We start from the raw sequence: 16,762 nt of genomic DNA on the forward strand, positions 1-16,762 counted from the left end.
ATAGAACTGAGCCTCAAGGGGATGTTGGGCAAGTTTTATAATAACTTTTCTACAATATATAGTAATTGATTTGTATGCCTATATCCTCTGTTGAAAACACAATTTTCTATTAAAAACAATTTGGATGGATACTTTTTTATTACCTTTCCTATATTCCTCTTCTACGGTAAAAGATGGTCTTTGCCCTGAAGTGCTTTCTGTCTGATCAGCTCAGCCAGACAAAATGAGTTTTACAATCTCTATTTTACAAATGGGGAAATGGGATACAGAAGCATTAAAGAGGCAGCTGTTGCAAGATCCCAGCAGATGGGGGATTCTCAAATATCATAAAGGAAAGAGCAAATCCTGACCACTTCTGGAAATACAGCTGCTAGACAGACAAATAGATATAAAAGCTTTCCATTCCTTCCTCTCCTTCTTTTCTCTTTCTATTCCTTCAGTAATAACTGAAGGATATGTATTTCAGTGCTGTTGTCGTATTCCGTTAAGTGAGGTGCAGAGAATGGCCACCTCCTCCCAGCCACTCCAGCCCAGCACCACTGAGGCCCAAGGACCTGGGATCTCTGCCCAGGCTGGGGGACATGGCTGCCACCTTCTTCTTTGCAGGTTCAGCTGGTAGCAAAGCTGAGCGCATGTCCCAGATACACACAGGCATACACAGAGACAGGACATGGTCAGTCACACAGGCTGCCCTGGCCAAGGGCTGCCTTCAATGGCACTTCCACACAGGACTTGCGCAAAACATAGACAAAAGACCCTCTTGTCTCTGGCTGGTAGAGACAAAAATTCAGCAGTGAAGGCAGAAAACAGCACTCTCTAGGTTCACAAGCAGAAACACATTCACACAGCCCTTCACTCGCCTCCATCACGCTGATCCCCCCCCAGTAGCTGGTTTGGGAACACACATCACTCCCACCCTGTGCCTGGAGGTAGAAGGCCCTGCTTGCTCCAGTAGCTGAAGCCAGGACCCCACTGGCTCCAGCAGCTGGCACCGCAGTAACTACAGGGCCTACACCCTTGGCCTGACTCCAGCAGCTGGCACCAACTTCACTCACACTGGTCCCCCAGCAGCTGACACTCTGGGCTTAAAGTCTGTAGGGCCCTTTCAGATCCAGAGAGATGTGGCCCCCCAGCTACTGACGCCAGGACACCACTGGCTCCAGCAGCTGGCACCACAGGCCAGGGCCTGCCCTCCCAGCCTGACTCCAGTAGTCGGCCCACAGTTCACTCACACACACCCCCAGGCCTCACCAGTAGCTGGCACACAGTCCTTCAGCACACATACACACAGGAGAGAGAGTACAAATAAGCAGAGAGAGTTAAGATTTAATGAGGAAATATAAGAAGATAGGACAGAGTGTGGTGATCAGGTGCAGGGCTCAGACGGAGAAGTGCACTGACCAGCCCAGTTTTATTTGTGAGCAGCCCTTTTCTACCCATACCACCTGTTTTATTTCCTCCTTCTCCCCAATGGGATCTGCACTCTCCCTGTCTACATCTATCCCCCACCAACGCCACGTGCAAAGTTGAGGTTGATCTTCCTGGAAGTGGTGCCCATAGTTTGATAGCTCATCAACCAGTGTGACTGGGAGATTTGCTTCTCGTCATCGTCTCCATTTTTGCTTTGTCAGGTCTGTTTCTCAGCATTTTTCTTATTGTTCCGTCTTCTTTACTTCTTATCATTTTGATCCAGATATCTTGTTCTCAGACAACCTTGCTTGAACCTACTTTCCCACATTCTGTCTCTTTCCTTATCAATTAGTACAACTGACCTGGTTTGGTTCCCATCACTTCTTCCCTTTCTAATTACCCATTGCTGCACTGGAAAAGGTCCTTGACCTGTTACTGTGAAGGATCAGATGCTGTCCTTCCCATACCCTTACATATTCATCTTTCCTTCAACATGGAAAGATGCCACTTGGCACCATTTTTCAGATGGGGAGCTCTGGCACAGACAGCTTACAGGTTAGCTCCAAGAAAGGAGAATTAACGTCAAAATGCCTCTGATCTCTAATCTCTTGAAATGTTTTACCATTTATCTTTCCAGTCAATGGAGCCACATATTAAAAAAAAAAAAAAATAGGTTTTACTATCTACTCAAAATGCAACTGCTTTCACAAAAGATCCTTGAAGCAGACAGTAATGGCTTTCTTAGTGGTTTCCCTCCCTTTTTGACTTCCCTTTGGTGACAAAGGCCCAGATCTCAGCTAACTTCAGACTTTCAACTGAAGTGCCTAGTTAAGAGTTCAGATGGGCTCCCTTGGAGTCTGTAAGGAAAAAGTTTTTGACAATCTGAGATCTGAATCAACCCTTTTGGAGGTGCTGCTATCTCATCATGCAAAGAAAAGGAATTTTGCTAAATCAGGTAATTCAGAGATTTCTTGTTATAGGTAAGACAGTTATATCGATACCTGTCACCAAAAGTGCCAATCACATCCTCTACTTCCTTTATCTCTTGCCTCTGGCTAAATGCTTCCCTTGCATTTTGTGTGCTACTCTCCTGACCTCCTACCCTTCCCTTTGTGAATCACCTTTGGAAGCTAAATCTTAGAAAATTAACCCTAATGAAAACAAAAAACTCTTCCTCCCCCCCCCCCAATAAAATACAACAAAACAAAACAACAGGAAAAAAAAACAACTCCGCCCCCCGCCCCCAACAATAAACATTGTTTTCGTACTGAACATAGGATCAAATAAATGCCATTAATAGCAAAAAGGAAGCAGCAAAACTATGTGGCTGATGGCAAGAAGGCTGAGGGCAGATCTTCACCTTTAGCAGGGTTGGTCATTGGGTGGGTTCAGCTATGACATAAAAATCCTTTAGTTAATCAAGTTCACAAGGATAGCAAGGATGTATCTGAGACAAAGACACAACAATGTAAAATAGATTATGTCTAGTCCTAAGTGAGTTGAGTGAGTTGACCAGTGTCAGATATTATTCACCAGAGAAAGGATCAAAACTCAGGTCCAAATATGATGTCCTTACACCGAAAAAAAAAAAAAACAAAAACCAACAACAACAAAAACACTCTTTTACAATGGTATACATAAGTCTTATTCATGGGCCATCTACTTGGCACTTCTAGACCATTAAGACAATAGGAGCTAAGAAAAACAAAACAAAACAAAACGAGATTGAGTCACTGGCAAATCTCAGGACCAGTGCCAATCTCTCTTACACAGTTATCACCAAAACCACTCCTACTAGTTTCACTTCCATAGCTCTGTGTAGACCTGAGAAATGCTATACAGCTTCACCAATGTGACCTCATGTAAGTAAGAAAAGCAGACAAAGCACTGAATTAAGGAACTACTTTTATGCTTTAAGACTGTATATCTGTCAAACCAACTCTAAGACTGAAAAAAACTGAAGCTCCTCTCCAGCCTTCTGGCTTTTGTCTTCATCAAGTGATGGGAGTCAGCCAGGCGGCATGAATCAAACATTCACGACTGCAAAATTCTCTCCCATCTGTTCTAAAACCAGTGTGAGCATGAACAAGTGAGAGGTGAAACAATTTTCAACCTCCTCAGCAATCTCATAAATTATCTGCAGCTAAATAACCTAGAAAGCAAAGCAGAATCTCCCAGCCTTAGGTAACAATTACACTATGTGAACTTTGAGAAACCTCTTGCTAGCACTCAAAATTAGAAGCTTAATACACAAATGAATAGTGAAGATATGGTGACAGCAGTGTTTAGAAAATGCTTTTGCAACCCACCCAGGTGTTGTGCTGATTTGTTTCTGAATGGGGAAATGTAATCGGTTTTGCTGAAATTAACCAAAAAAAAAAAAAAAAAAAAAGGCATGTAGATTCTTACTGCCTGTCTCTGAAATAGTGAACAGCATGCATCAGTTTGCTTTTCAGTAAAAGGCGAGGAGATGCTCAGGTCATCCCATTGCTCCATTGCAGAACATGGCTGGGCTGAGCATCCCATGACTAAGAGAGACTCAGCTTTTTGTTGGATCAGTTTCTTCCATGTACAAGCCTTTGTGCCAGTGTGGACCTATAGATGACTGACTGCCAGAGTTGCAGTCAAATCATGCCTGAGCACTGTTGCTGTTCACAGACCTAGCTGTTGTATTTGGTTCACAGCTCTCATGTTGATATAGAAAGACAACTATTACTATTCCAATTCTACACAGAGTTTATATACAACAGAGATATTGTCCAAAAGTTATCAGTGAAATTTTGGAAGAGAGCTGCAATCTTTTTGTGCAAACATGAGGCCATGCTACTATTTCTTTCCCTTTTCTCTAAGGGCTAATCTTTCTGTAGAGGCAGCTGAGGCAACACGCAGCCCAAATACAAACAGTTGAAAACAGTATTGATAAACTCAGTAGGCTTTGACTTTCCAGAAATGTAAACACAGACCGCCAAGAAATGATTTTGAAGAAAATCACATCTTCCTCTTTAAAAGTATCCCCGTCCCCTGTTTTTTTATTTTATTTTATTTTATTTTCTGTGCAGTTACATGATCTCCAAATAACTGGTTTTCCTCTGGTACCTAATAATACCATCTAAACTGATTGATTATTTATTTATTTATTTATTTATTTAACTGTAAGTACAGGCCTCAAACAGGTATCTCAGCTATGTTCTCATGAGTACTTAACAACAGCATACTAATCTTCTCTGGCTCTTTGATTTAATGCCTCCCAAAATTGCACTGGTGTATGTTATTTATTTATTTTCTGCTATAACACATCTATGTTACAAGCATGTAACAACTTTTCTGCTTTATGTCATCCTAAGTTTCTTTCAGCATTCTCTTTTTCCTAAGCCTCTGCCTGCCAGCAAGCAGGCTTATTTCTGATTACTACACCTAGGTGAAGCGAAGGGAAACTTGGCCCTTGTTTCTTAAAAATACATCTCTTCTGGTAGCTATAGCAAATTGTTTGGGATTTTTTTTAAATGAATTATTCATTAGATTCAATTTAGCATGATTATTAATTCTAACCTCTGCAGTGCGTGAATAAACAATCTCATTGCTTAATATTAGTGCCTGACCATTCTACTCTATAACTAATGACCTGTCATAGATATCTGGTTCTAACAGTCATCAGGAATCTGAAAAGTACTTAATTACTATTAATTTAATAAAACAATGATTGAACTAATAGTGAAAAGCTGACAGTGCTTTTCCCCCAGTTAATAGGGAATAAATTAGTAATACATTTAGAGTGACATATCAGCAATCAAAATAGATTTCAACACAGGGGCAATTGTGAGTCTGCATTTCCCTGTGCCTAAATTTTACATTGTCATAAGTCATTTTGTGAAAAAATGCAACACTGCCACCCTCACTTTTGTACAGTTTGCTGGGAGAACTATCTTACTATTTTCTTATTATTTGACTATTCTATGTGGAATATCTTATTACTAGTAAAATCAGCATAATACCAGTTGTCTTCCTATAGCAACCTGCGAGCTGTAAACCAAATATAACAACTAGATCAGTGAACAGCAACAGTGGAAGCCAGACAGTTTGTCTGATCATCAAAATCTCAGTTTGAAGGACAGATGTTGAGAGACATTGTTTTGGACTTCTGATACTCCAGAGTTTTCAAATGTGTCTAGCAACTAACTCCTGTCCCCCTTGTCCTTACCTTCAAATCAGTTCAAGCAGATATCTCATATTGTCAGATGGATATTGGTAAATTCACTGAGCAGTCATACAAGCATCTGGATAAGAAAAACATCTGGATAAGAAAATCTGAATAAGAAAAAAAATGAATGATCACTACAAGCTGCAGGTGTGCATTGGAAGAATGGGAGATCCACCATCTGCCTTTGCTGCTGAAGCCAGCACGTTATCTAGCTTCTGCCTTTGGGGTCACTGTAACCTGCAAATCTAGTTCCACACTTAGTACCCAGGAATCATACAGATTGCAGAAAATTATCCAATCCAGAAATGAAACAATGCTGATAATCAGGCAACATTTTAATGACAGTGACTTTGACTTAGTTGCTTTCCAGGCTTTGGAAACAGATTTTGGAAAATATGTTTTTATTGTGATAAATTCATGCAACAAAGATAAATGTTCATAGTCTTTCACAGGAGAGACAGGAAAAAAAAATAATAAAAAAATAAAATTCATTACCCAAGGGAAATCTTTTAATAGTAGTAATATTAGCATCAGATGAAACCACCACCAATGTCAAGCTTTACAGAGGCAGACAAATAGTGTGATGCCCATACCTTTGATAACTTACATGCTGAGAAAGTATATCTTCTTTGCCACAAAGACAGGGAAACTGATGAACTAACTGCTAAAAAATGCAGAATTCCTGGTTTCACACACCAGCACCTGTCTTGCCAATGTTTGAGTGAAACCCAGCAGGACTTCCAGGGTCTTCACTACCAGATTACAAAGTTAAGAAATGGCTCATCATAATAAAGTGCAGAAAAGTAGTACTGGTAGGTGTAGAAGATTAATTTTCAATAACACAATGATATTTTTGACCTACAAATTTACACATACACATATATATATATATTTTATATATGCATATGTTCTTTGTAATATAGCACTGGGTGTAGGCTAGTGTTTGTGTCCTGATCTCTTTCTCTGATTTTTAACCGTGTACCCATAAATTATACACTTTTGAGTATGATATGAATATATATATCTGCATATGATATAAATTGCATAAATACAGATGAACTGCTGCAGTTGTAATATCATCGTTAGAGAGTTTAAGCTTTGAAGTCATTCTTTATTACTTGGTTTCTGTGATTTTATGACTTTGATTGCTATAATAACATCAAAACACAGTGCAGCTTTTAAATATATTCACTTCAGTCTTTGTTCTTAAAAGAGACCAGTTATTTATTTCTGTCTTCTGAAGAATCTCATAATTCTAGTAAGGAGCTGAGTGTCAGGAATGCTATATTGTGACGAAGGATTCATGTCCATACAGGTTTCTACATGCTGAACATATGTGTGTAATTTGTTTTATGTATATGCATTTTTGTACATGTTTGTGTCCATGTTAAAGAAAATCAAACATTAAGAAAGTGTAGTTTCTGTATATGCATGTTACCAGTATAAACAAAAAATATGTCTGGTGAGCATTTTGCAAATCTGACTTTATATTTATAAATCTGAAAGTTTTGACAGCATAAAAACAAAACAAAACAAAACACCTATTATGTTGTATTCTTTTTGGATTTTATGTTAAATCTAGATTTTTACTCATGTAAATGGCTACAATGAATGAAATTCATTCCGTCATGAAAGCTCTACTAATGGATGAATTTATGATGTTCTTTTCTTGGGTATAAGTAGTTCTGTAGGGTTTAAGATTCCAAATACCTCTTTTGTATTTGTATGAAATAATTTTGTTAAATACTGCCCCAACTGGACATTCTTTTGATAATATTATGATTGACATAATACCTTGTTTGTTTGTTTTTTTAGCTTTTTTTCATAGAATCGTAGAATCATGGGTTGAAAGGGACCTCAAAGACCACCTAGTTCCAACCCCCCCACCATAGGCAGGGATAACACCCTGATCAGGTTGCTCAGGGTCTCATCTAACCTGGTCTCGAACACCTCCAGGGTGTTTTGTTTTATAAAGAAATTTTATTTTATAAAGAAATTTTTATACGATCACAGTCTTCATTTGTCAGCCTGTCCAGTAGTATCTCCCCCACACACCTCTCTTTCTGCTCAACAGTGTGAGAATTCATCAGGAAATTTAGACCAAAGTGGTAGAAACGTATGCTTCTCAAAGATGAAAGGTCACTACAAGTGTCATGAAATCCAACAGATGAGTACAGGAGAGACATCCAAACTAGTGCCCCAATCACAAAGAAGGTTTTCAATGTGAGTTTAGCAGCTAGCTAAACTTCTTAGCCTCCTTGCTGACCAGCTACCATGCTTCTAACTGGAAGAGGAAAATGTCATCATATGGACTGAATTTCCCAAGCCCTATAATTGCCAGCCAGAGGAGGGTGGAGAGGATGTGTTTGTATGTATGCAGAAAGAGAAGAACAAAGTGGGGACTGATGAAATGGTGGGGATAAGGAGTCTCTACGGGAATTTTTATAGTAACTTTTACAGGTTACAGTGTGCTGTGATACAGATTAAAAATATGTACAAACACAGGTATTCTTGTTCCTATGTTCATGGAGAACCAGATTGGGTGGCACTTTGGGCAACCAGGAGGTGTCCCACCTACTGCAGGGTATGTGGAACTAGGTGATCTTTAAGGTCTCTTCCAACCCAAACCATTCTATGATTCTGTGATTATGCGAGAGATTCATCTGCTGGAAGCATGCTGTTTTCTGGAAATATTTTTCAATGAAAAAAAAAAAAACAACTAAAAAAAAAACAAAACTTTTTGCTTACATTGGTATGGATATGACCTGATAACACCTAAAAACTCCAAACCTCCTCACCACAAGATACAAAGAACCAAGAATATATAGCTGTATGAGCTGGGGAGACATCAAAAATGCATCTCAAGTGGTTGTGATTCATGGTTCTGCAGGTCCCCATGAGACCCACACCAAAACAGTGTCTTTCTGCTTCACTGTCTCAGATTCTTTACTTTTCTACATTTCCTCAGTGAATGACTCATTCTCTGCTCCTCTTTACAAGGACATAAAGCCAGACTAAGTTCATTTCAGTCCCTGCGGACAGATAATGATGGAACTGGGATCAAAATCAAGATGAATGAGATGCCACAAGGAATGGAAAAAGCTCCCAGGAGAAAGCATTTAAAATAGTATCATTGGGCTATTGAAAAAGTCCTTGTTATCACAATTTTAGTTACAAAAGGACTCAAGAAAAATGATAACAAATATAAAATAAATCATAAAAGCTTCCATTATTTAACTTCCAGTTGGAAGTGAATTAAAATATCAGGTTAAAAATCACCACAATCTGTCAATATCAGTGGCTCAGAATGTAGTTTTGTGCACAGCTCAAGAGAAGGCATAGGTTCTCCTCAAACCTCATAAGCAGTTAACCTTCTATTTCAGTCAGCATAGCAGATGTGTAATATGGGACAACCATATCTCACAGTAAAAATTATTATTATTATTATTATTAATAATAATAATATATAATATATAATATATATAATATAATATATATAATATATTATATATTATATATAATATAATATATAATATATATAATATATAATATATATTATATATAAAAATATATATATATAAATAATAATAATAAAGTTTGTGAGGCTAAAGTTACTAAAATGCTTGCTTTTCACTCCAAAAGTCAAAATACTAGTATAGCTCTATACTTCTAGCATAAATGATTAAAAAGAGAGAAAAATCCTGTATCTCTTGAAATAAATACCAAAACTATTACTAACATTAAAACCAGGATTTCAAGTCTGTATGATCCACACTTCTGTTTTCTTTGGTTTAAAGTAAAAGGTATTTCTTCTTTGTCCTATAGAAATAAGGACATAAATTTTCCTTTTGTCCTATAGAGGGAAAAAAGAGAAAATATGCAGGAGATACACATTTGCTATGGTGACCAGAACACACATATGCAGAGGATGACTATTACACATCTAAGCAGCTTCATTTTCTTGTTCCCGAGGCCTCAAAGATTCTATCCAGCTGTGTTTTCACCTGAGGTTCCCAAATTTCTGAGACAGATTTTAAATATGAAATCAGCTTTATAAAAGTTATTCTTATATATCCTGCATTAATGTAGTTTACAATCAACTTAAATCACAGTGTTTTTTTGTTTGTTTGTTTGTTTGTTTGTTTTCCTGAAATATGGAGATCTTTTTTCATTATTATGCAAACATTAGAAATAGTTTTACTAATTATTTGATAAAGCATCCCAAGAAAGTATGAGGATGGAACACTTATTCCCAGTGATGATAATTGTGCTCAATTTTGGATACAAGTTGAATACTAATTTGACAACTTTTTCTAAATTCAATCCTTGTCTATAATAACCACCTTAGCTTAGGTCAGTGGTCTTGAAGCAACATACAGAAATCCTAACTGATTTCAACATTTTTTATCTTCCCTGGAATTATGCATAAAATCTATATCTCTCCTGTGAGACCATCTCGAATAAATTGCATTAATTCTTATATTTGCTGAAACCATCTTTCTCTTTCTAAGCCACATGCATCCAATTATGTGAAATGGGAAATGCTTTAAAATACCACATTCTGGCATGAAGTGTTTGAAAATCTTTGGGGGATGTTAGTTTGTCTTTAATAACAAGTCCTGAATTGTGCCTAGTGGGCCTCTTCTCTGAAAACAAAGATTCCAAACTGCTATTAAAAAATAAATAAATAAATAAAAAAATCTCATGGCTACTATCTGTCAAATGAAGAATGATTCTGAAACTGGGAAGAAAGGATGAAGGGTAAGGAAACAAATTAATTCAAACAGAAAAGATGTTTGTATTTATTTCAATAAATAAAAGTGGAAAAGATATTTTATTTTTATTCCCTGCTTTCTGAACATTTACAATTTACAGTTCCTCAGTATTTGCATGGGGTTTTTTTTGCCTTTTTTGGGGAGGGGGAGGCTGGGGGGGGTGGGGGGGGAGGATTGTTTTTGTTTAATTAGAGCTGTGATAATTCCCTGGGGGTGGGGAGGGGAAGAAAGAAGAAAAAGACTTTTAAGAGTTTCTGCTAGGCATATAAAATGCCTCTTTGTTCTGCACTGTGCTACATTTTCCCTCTGTCAGACACACTATGGAGAACGTCAGTGAGCATTGGTGGGTTGTTTAGTGAGTACATTTTATTTTCAAAAACTATTTTCTTCCTAAGGAACCAAACAACACTTGAATAATCTTGTTTTATTTTGTGTCAGACAGGCATTTGCTTCTGGGTGTAAGAAAAGTGCAAATTAGCAACCAAACGTCAGAAGAAAGAATAAGAGAGGTCCCCATTGAATAGTGTGTTTTCTTTTTCTTTTTTTTTTTTTTCCTGGAATCTGAAAATGTATCCATGGGGGGAACAGGAGACAAAATATTATTGCCAATAATGTTCATATGATGAGTGCAATCCTGCACCTAAAGGAAGTTGCACAGCCTCCATTGGAAATCATGGAGGTGTTACCTTTGTCTCTGAAGACAGATAGGTATGAAAATAAGGATATTGGACTGGAAGATATATCCTGCATTTCCAAGTTTCTTCCCCAGTAATTGCAGAAGCATATTATGATCCCTATAATAAATGTACCAAGTTCCATATGAAAAATAATTAGGCTTTGGGGGTGTTTTTCTGCTCCTAGTAGTTGTACTGCAGGACTGTTCCAAAACCTTCCTCCTCTGATATTTTATTGTTCTACTCCAAATTTCCGTGATAAATATACTCATGGGAATTTTACACCCAGTTATTCTTGGGCCAAAACTGCTCTTTGATGTGAATAGTCATTCTCTATTTCTAGTGTACACATCCTTCTGTATTTATAGAGTGGGATAAAAAATATCCTACAAAGGATGAGTGGGAAATGCACATGGTGTATCTCATTTGGGACATGTTAGAATCTTTAATATAGCTTCTAGCTGCCCCACTTGCTTTATTCAAATGCCATTTCCAGATCCCTGAGGATTCTTGACCCCAGTGCCATTTCTTGAGACCAACAATCGCTGTAGACTCTGGACAGACACAGCACCTCTAGACCAAAATGAGAAGACACATCTACCCAGTTTACAATAAAACTGATGGTGTTACCTGCACAATCTTTGTCATTTTGCCCATGTTTTCTCTATTTCAGAAGTTGAATATAAATGAGTAGCTCCACCTTCTAGATTTAGGCAACAGAAACATCAATATCCTCCTTTGGGCTGACTCAAAGCCACTTTATAGCCACTGGGGGAGGATATGATTCACTTGATCTCTATGTCATGAAATGAATCACAACCCAGGTGTGGTTGTTTGTTGTTTTTATGTTGTTGTTGTTGGTAGTGATGTAGTTTACTTCATTTTTTTTTCCAGTAAAGAAAATCTATATTGGATTCTCAAATGTAGTTGTCTATGCAGTCTATAAAAGCATCTAGATGAAAGCTGTCCACTCTCTCATATAAACATATTCCTAATTCTGTAACATCATTGTATGTTTGTTCTGTCTTTCCCTGTTCTTTTCCTGCTCCTTCCTTTCAGTTTCCAAAATCTATCCTCAAGCAATCGTTTTCTTTTCCTGCTTGCTTTTTCTACCTTCCTTTTTATTTATGTCCTTTTTTGCTGCTATGTGCTTCTCTTCTCCACCTTCATTATCTGTTCATTTTCTCTGCATCCAAGTCAAGCTATTTCTACTCCCACAATGCACAGAAAAGCAGAGAGCCCACTTAATTAGCCCCATAAAGGCATTGTTTATTCCCGGAATTGTCACCTTCACTGTTTCATACCCACGTATATTTGTTTACTTTTGTTTAACAGGTTTTGATATGAAACCCATTGATATCTTTGGAGCGCTGACTTCAGCAGGCGTCAGGTCAAGTCCAGCAGCAAGGCCAAGATTAAAACCTCTTTGCAAAAGTTACATAACTACTATGGTTTGGGAACAACTGTGAAAAACCATAGCTGTGAAAGATATCGAAATATACAGAGAAGAGGTTAATAGTGTGCAGAGGAAATATTCGCGGAAGTAAATGGGGGAGTCTTTGGCTACTACATGATCTGAAGTTCCTTTAGTCAGCAAAAGTTTTTCTGTCATCTTTTAACTTTAGATGTGCCCCAGGTGTTCAAGCTGAAACTTGATCAACAGTGTCATTGACTTTCTAACTCATTGATTTTATGATCTTAACCTTGATGTTGACTAACTCCTTCAAATAGCTCAGGTTTTAACATACTGTGGGTTTGTTTGTTTGTTTTTGTCTGTTTATTTTGTTTTGTTTTTTAAAGCTAATCTGAATCAAGAATTAAACAACTAAATTCAAATAATTAAGTTCAATCTTCAAACTCAGAAAATATTCACATTAGTGTTAATTACCTGGACAAACAGGCTATCCTTTATTTTTCACAAGTCGTTACTCCTTGATCAAAGACATTTGACCCACCTGCATTAGATCAAAGAAAATCTCCTTCAATGATAATGAAGCCTTAATACCCATCCCCTTTAAACAATCCAAGTTAATATTTAAAAGATGTCTTATGCAATTTAACACTCTCCTTAATTGTATTATTATTATTATTCATCTTTGTACTTCAGTATTGCAGATGTCTATCTTCTTTATGTCTGTCAGCAGATGAACTGCAACTGAAGCCAAGAAACAGATCAATCTTTTTGAACTTGCTCTGACTAGGTAGAAAGGCCATCCCAAGAATTCAGGCATTAACCCTGGATTTGGAAAATGAGGAGGGCCATCTCTGAGTTGCTTAAGTCTTGTATGGCATTGAGGAAATTGTTTTGGTCTAGACTGGACTCTCTAACTATTCTTAAATGACAATTACATTAGCCTTTATGTTGTTTGGCCCCAGAAAGGGATTCAGAGTCCATGCTGTTGGGCTCCTCTCAATCCCAGGAACACTTCAAATCAACTACTTTGTCTGTGTTGGGACAGGTAATTTGCTTTGTGCTTAAATATCAGAGAACAAGGGAGTCACTCTTTCGTAAGGGAAGAGGAGCCAGAAGCCACTGGTGACAGCAGGACTGACAGAGACAGCAGACTCACCAACAAAAGGGACAGTCCCACAGTATTTGAGTATGGTGGCCTGAGCAGGTCTTGTGATGATAACCAGGTTCAGCCGAGAGTCCAAATCACCATTTAAGTATATGGTTGCATGGCAGGTCCAAGATCAAGTCACAAAGGCAACTATGTGGGTCAGGTCTGTGTCTGCATCAACAGATTACAGTCAAGCATGGCCCGCTGAGGACAGTCATCTATATTGTCAATATTGACATAGCCAAGCTGAATGTTTTGAGCAGATGGTCTGCACATGTCCCTCAACCCCCCCCCCCCCCCCCCACCAAAAAAAAGACAGAAACTGGTAATACATAAAGCATATATAAAGCACCTTGTCTCAAAGACATGTTTTGAAGAAAACCACAAAAACAATTGTGAGGTATATGCCAGGTATTATGGCAGATTAGTGAAAGCAGAAATAGGACTAGCAAATTCGTCAAATCTCATTTGCTGCTAATTAATTCAAGTCACCAAACTTAATCTTAGAATAGATTTTAGGATTGCACCTGCTCCTTCCCTCCAGTACTTCTGGAAAATTACAGCTTGTGTTCCATTAGGGGCATTGTATCTTATTACCATTCATGAAAAGGTACAGTCACAAAAGTCATTCTGAGCCTTCCTGTTTCCAGGGGTGAATATATTGAGCTAGGGCACTGAAGCAAATAGTGTTTCTGTGCTAAAGTTAATATGGCTGAGAAAAGTCTGTGGTTCACAGTGCAAGAAGAGTTTTAATTGGTAGGTGACAAGAATGATCAGTATACTGGAAGAATTTTTCACGTGAGGAAATAACAGATCTATAAGATAAAGTACAAAGTTATGAGATCTGATATAAGAAAGAATAATCTGCTAAAGAGAAGAATGCTGTGTTTGTCTCTGGAACTTGGGACAAGAGGGCATCACACAAAACATTTTAAATGGATTTAACACATATAAATAGTCCGTGATATCAACAAATAACATATTTATAATTACAGCAGTGAAGATTTTAGTTAGAAATATAAGCCTGAGAAGGACATAAAACAAAAGACTTGCTACAAGACATAAGACCACCACAGTTAATGAGATTAGAAAACAAATTATTTTAGGAGAAATTATTTTGACTTTGCTTCTCACAGCAGCCACTTTTGCCAAACATGTTTCATACAGCTTCATTTGTCTTCACTCAGAGAGAGGAAGCTGAGCTTTTGGGTTCATTGTACTGCACCATTAAGTAAAATCCTAATGGAAGAAACTGTCCACTTTATTAGTCAAAACTGAAATATAAGATGCACACCAAGGATGCTTCACACAACTTCTCAGAAGTATCAAAGAGATCAGGGAAAAAAAAAAAAAGGAAAGCATTTGTTTCCAAACCTTATTCTTTTGGTGATTGTTATTAGCCCTTCCTACCTCCTGACATGGTTCAGAGAAAAAGGAAAGACCAAATTGGAAGGGAACTGTTGCATACTCTCCAACTGGAACAGAGATATGAATGAACATCTTCCCATGTTAAGTAGCACCAAAGACATCGACTACCAGGAGAAAGTGGGGCTTTGAGGTGCTTCTCTCCCAGAGAGTGACAGGAATGGCTGACCTCATTAAACTCTGCCTTCATAAGCAAGGAACTAGGAACTTATGAGAGGTTAAGGAGACAGAGCTATATGCACAGGTCAGTATAACAGGCAGAAAAAAAAAAAAAAAAAAAGGACCTGTATATTAGGCAGTAAAATCTCTTATAATGAGGGCATAGCTACAGCTCAACAACATCTGGAGGGAATATATCTCCATGGAGAACTCCTATTCTCTGCATTCCCTTTTTCATTATCATTTTATCCATTAGTGTAATTTCTCCGTTATAGAAAATGAATGTCAGAAACCAGAATGCTTTGCTTTATTTGTACCCAAGCCAGTGCCAATCAATACCAGAAGTATTCCCAGTGCCCTGTCAATGCACTTCAACCCTACCTTGTTGAGAGTCCTTCTTAATTGACTCCAGTGAAGCAAATCCAATTTCCACATTCTCAGTCCTTGTACACATATGCTAAGACAGCTAAATTTAAACTATTTCTGCTCAGTTTTGTGGTGTCTACTCTGACACACACGACAGAATGAGATCACCTGAATTTGCTTTATATCTCATTTTTAAGACCATTTAATTGGAATGATTTTCTGCCATTGTTTCTGGGTGATATTAAAGTGATATCCTAGAGGAAAAAAACAAATACATTATTCTATCCCATCATCAACTCTCTCTGAAACCACCTTCTTTACTTTTACTGCCGGATCTGATTTATTTCCGAGACATAAGTGTCAATAACTTGTTTTTGATGGGCGAAATACTGCCAGAAAAATGGATATAGTTGAACATTAGGCTATAAAGTGGGGTATGAAGTATAATTCAGATGGGCTTCATGACACTTGTCCCTCATATGACACACATTTTTTCATTTCCAATTTCATTGGAACAAGGAGAAAAAACTGTTTCCAATCTGTCCCACCTCATAAAAATAGACCTGTGTTTAATTCTTCAGGACCTAAAATTATCCTTTAGATATTGTCAACCAATCATCCAAGGAAAACGGTCATGGACAAAGTAATAGAGAAATCTTCTAGATACAGAGATGACTAAAATATTGCTGTAGCTCCAGTTTTAATGACAGCACTCAAAGTATTAGGGGAAAGCTAAATGCAGTGATAATAGTGGGATCGTCTGGCATATCCTTTTATTTTATTTTTTTTAGTAAATGGTGTAGTTTATCTGTATATTGCTGCAATTTATACATATAAATGATTTCACCAAAAGAAAGAGCTAATGATAGTCCTCCTATATATCCAGTGGAGAAACTGCACTCTTAGAAAGAGAGCATCAAAGCACTGCTTGGTTATAAATGATTTTAAAATGGAAAGAAAAACATTTTCTTTTTATGCATGGATACCTTGGTTTGTGTTTGTCTGGTGAGCAGCAGCCTCAAAGCCTTGATGTACCCTGGCTTGTGTTTAATTGCTATTTCTGCAACAAGGACAGAAAACCAAAAGCAAAAAACCAGCAGCCCAAGAGCCACCTATGGTTCAGATCATCTTCTAGGTGAGTTCTGGACATTTTTGTAGGCAGGCTGCTAATTATATCAAAGCAAAGCTGCGGAC

At 37.7% G+C, this 16,762-nt stretch overlaps 2 long non-coding RNA genes across 2 annotated transcripts; one reads left to right on the top strand and one right to left on the bottom strand.

Moving 5' to 3' along the window:
• Positions 1–5,593: 5,593 nt before the first annotated feature.
• Positions 5,594–13,869, bottom strand: LOC310897198. The gene is made up of 3 exons (XR_014582123.1): positions 13,628–13,869; positions 12,946–13,012; positions 5,594–5,684 (listed from the first exon to the last, which is right to left on the bottom strand). It is a non-coding gene; the product is annotated as an uncharacterized lncRNA (long non-coding RNA).
• On the top strand, positions 9,941–12,804 carry LOC310897197. The gene is made up of 2 exons (XR_014582122.1): positions 9,941–10,726; positions 12,393–12,804. It is a non-coding gene; the product is annotated as an uncharacterized lncRNA (long non-coding RNA).
• Positions 13,870–16,762: the final 2,893 nt, after the last annotated feature.

Source organism: Anser anser (genome assembly GCF_964211835.1).
Source record: "Anser anser genome assembly, chromosome: 3".
Taxonomy (NCBI): Eukaryota; Metazoa; Chordata; class Aves; order Anseriformes; family Anatidae; genus Anser; species Anser anser.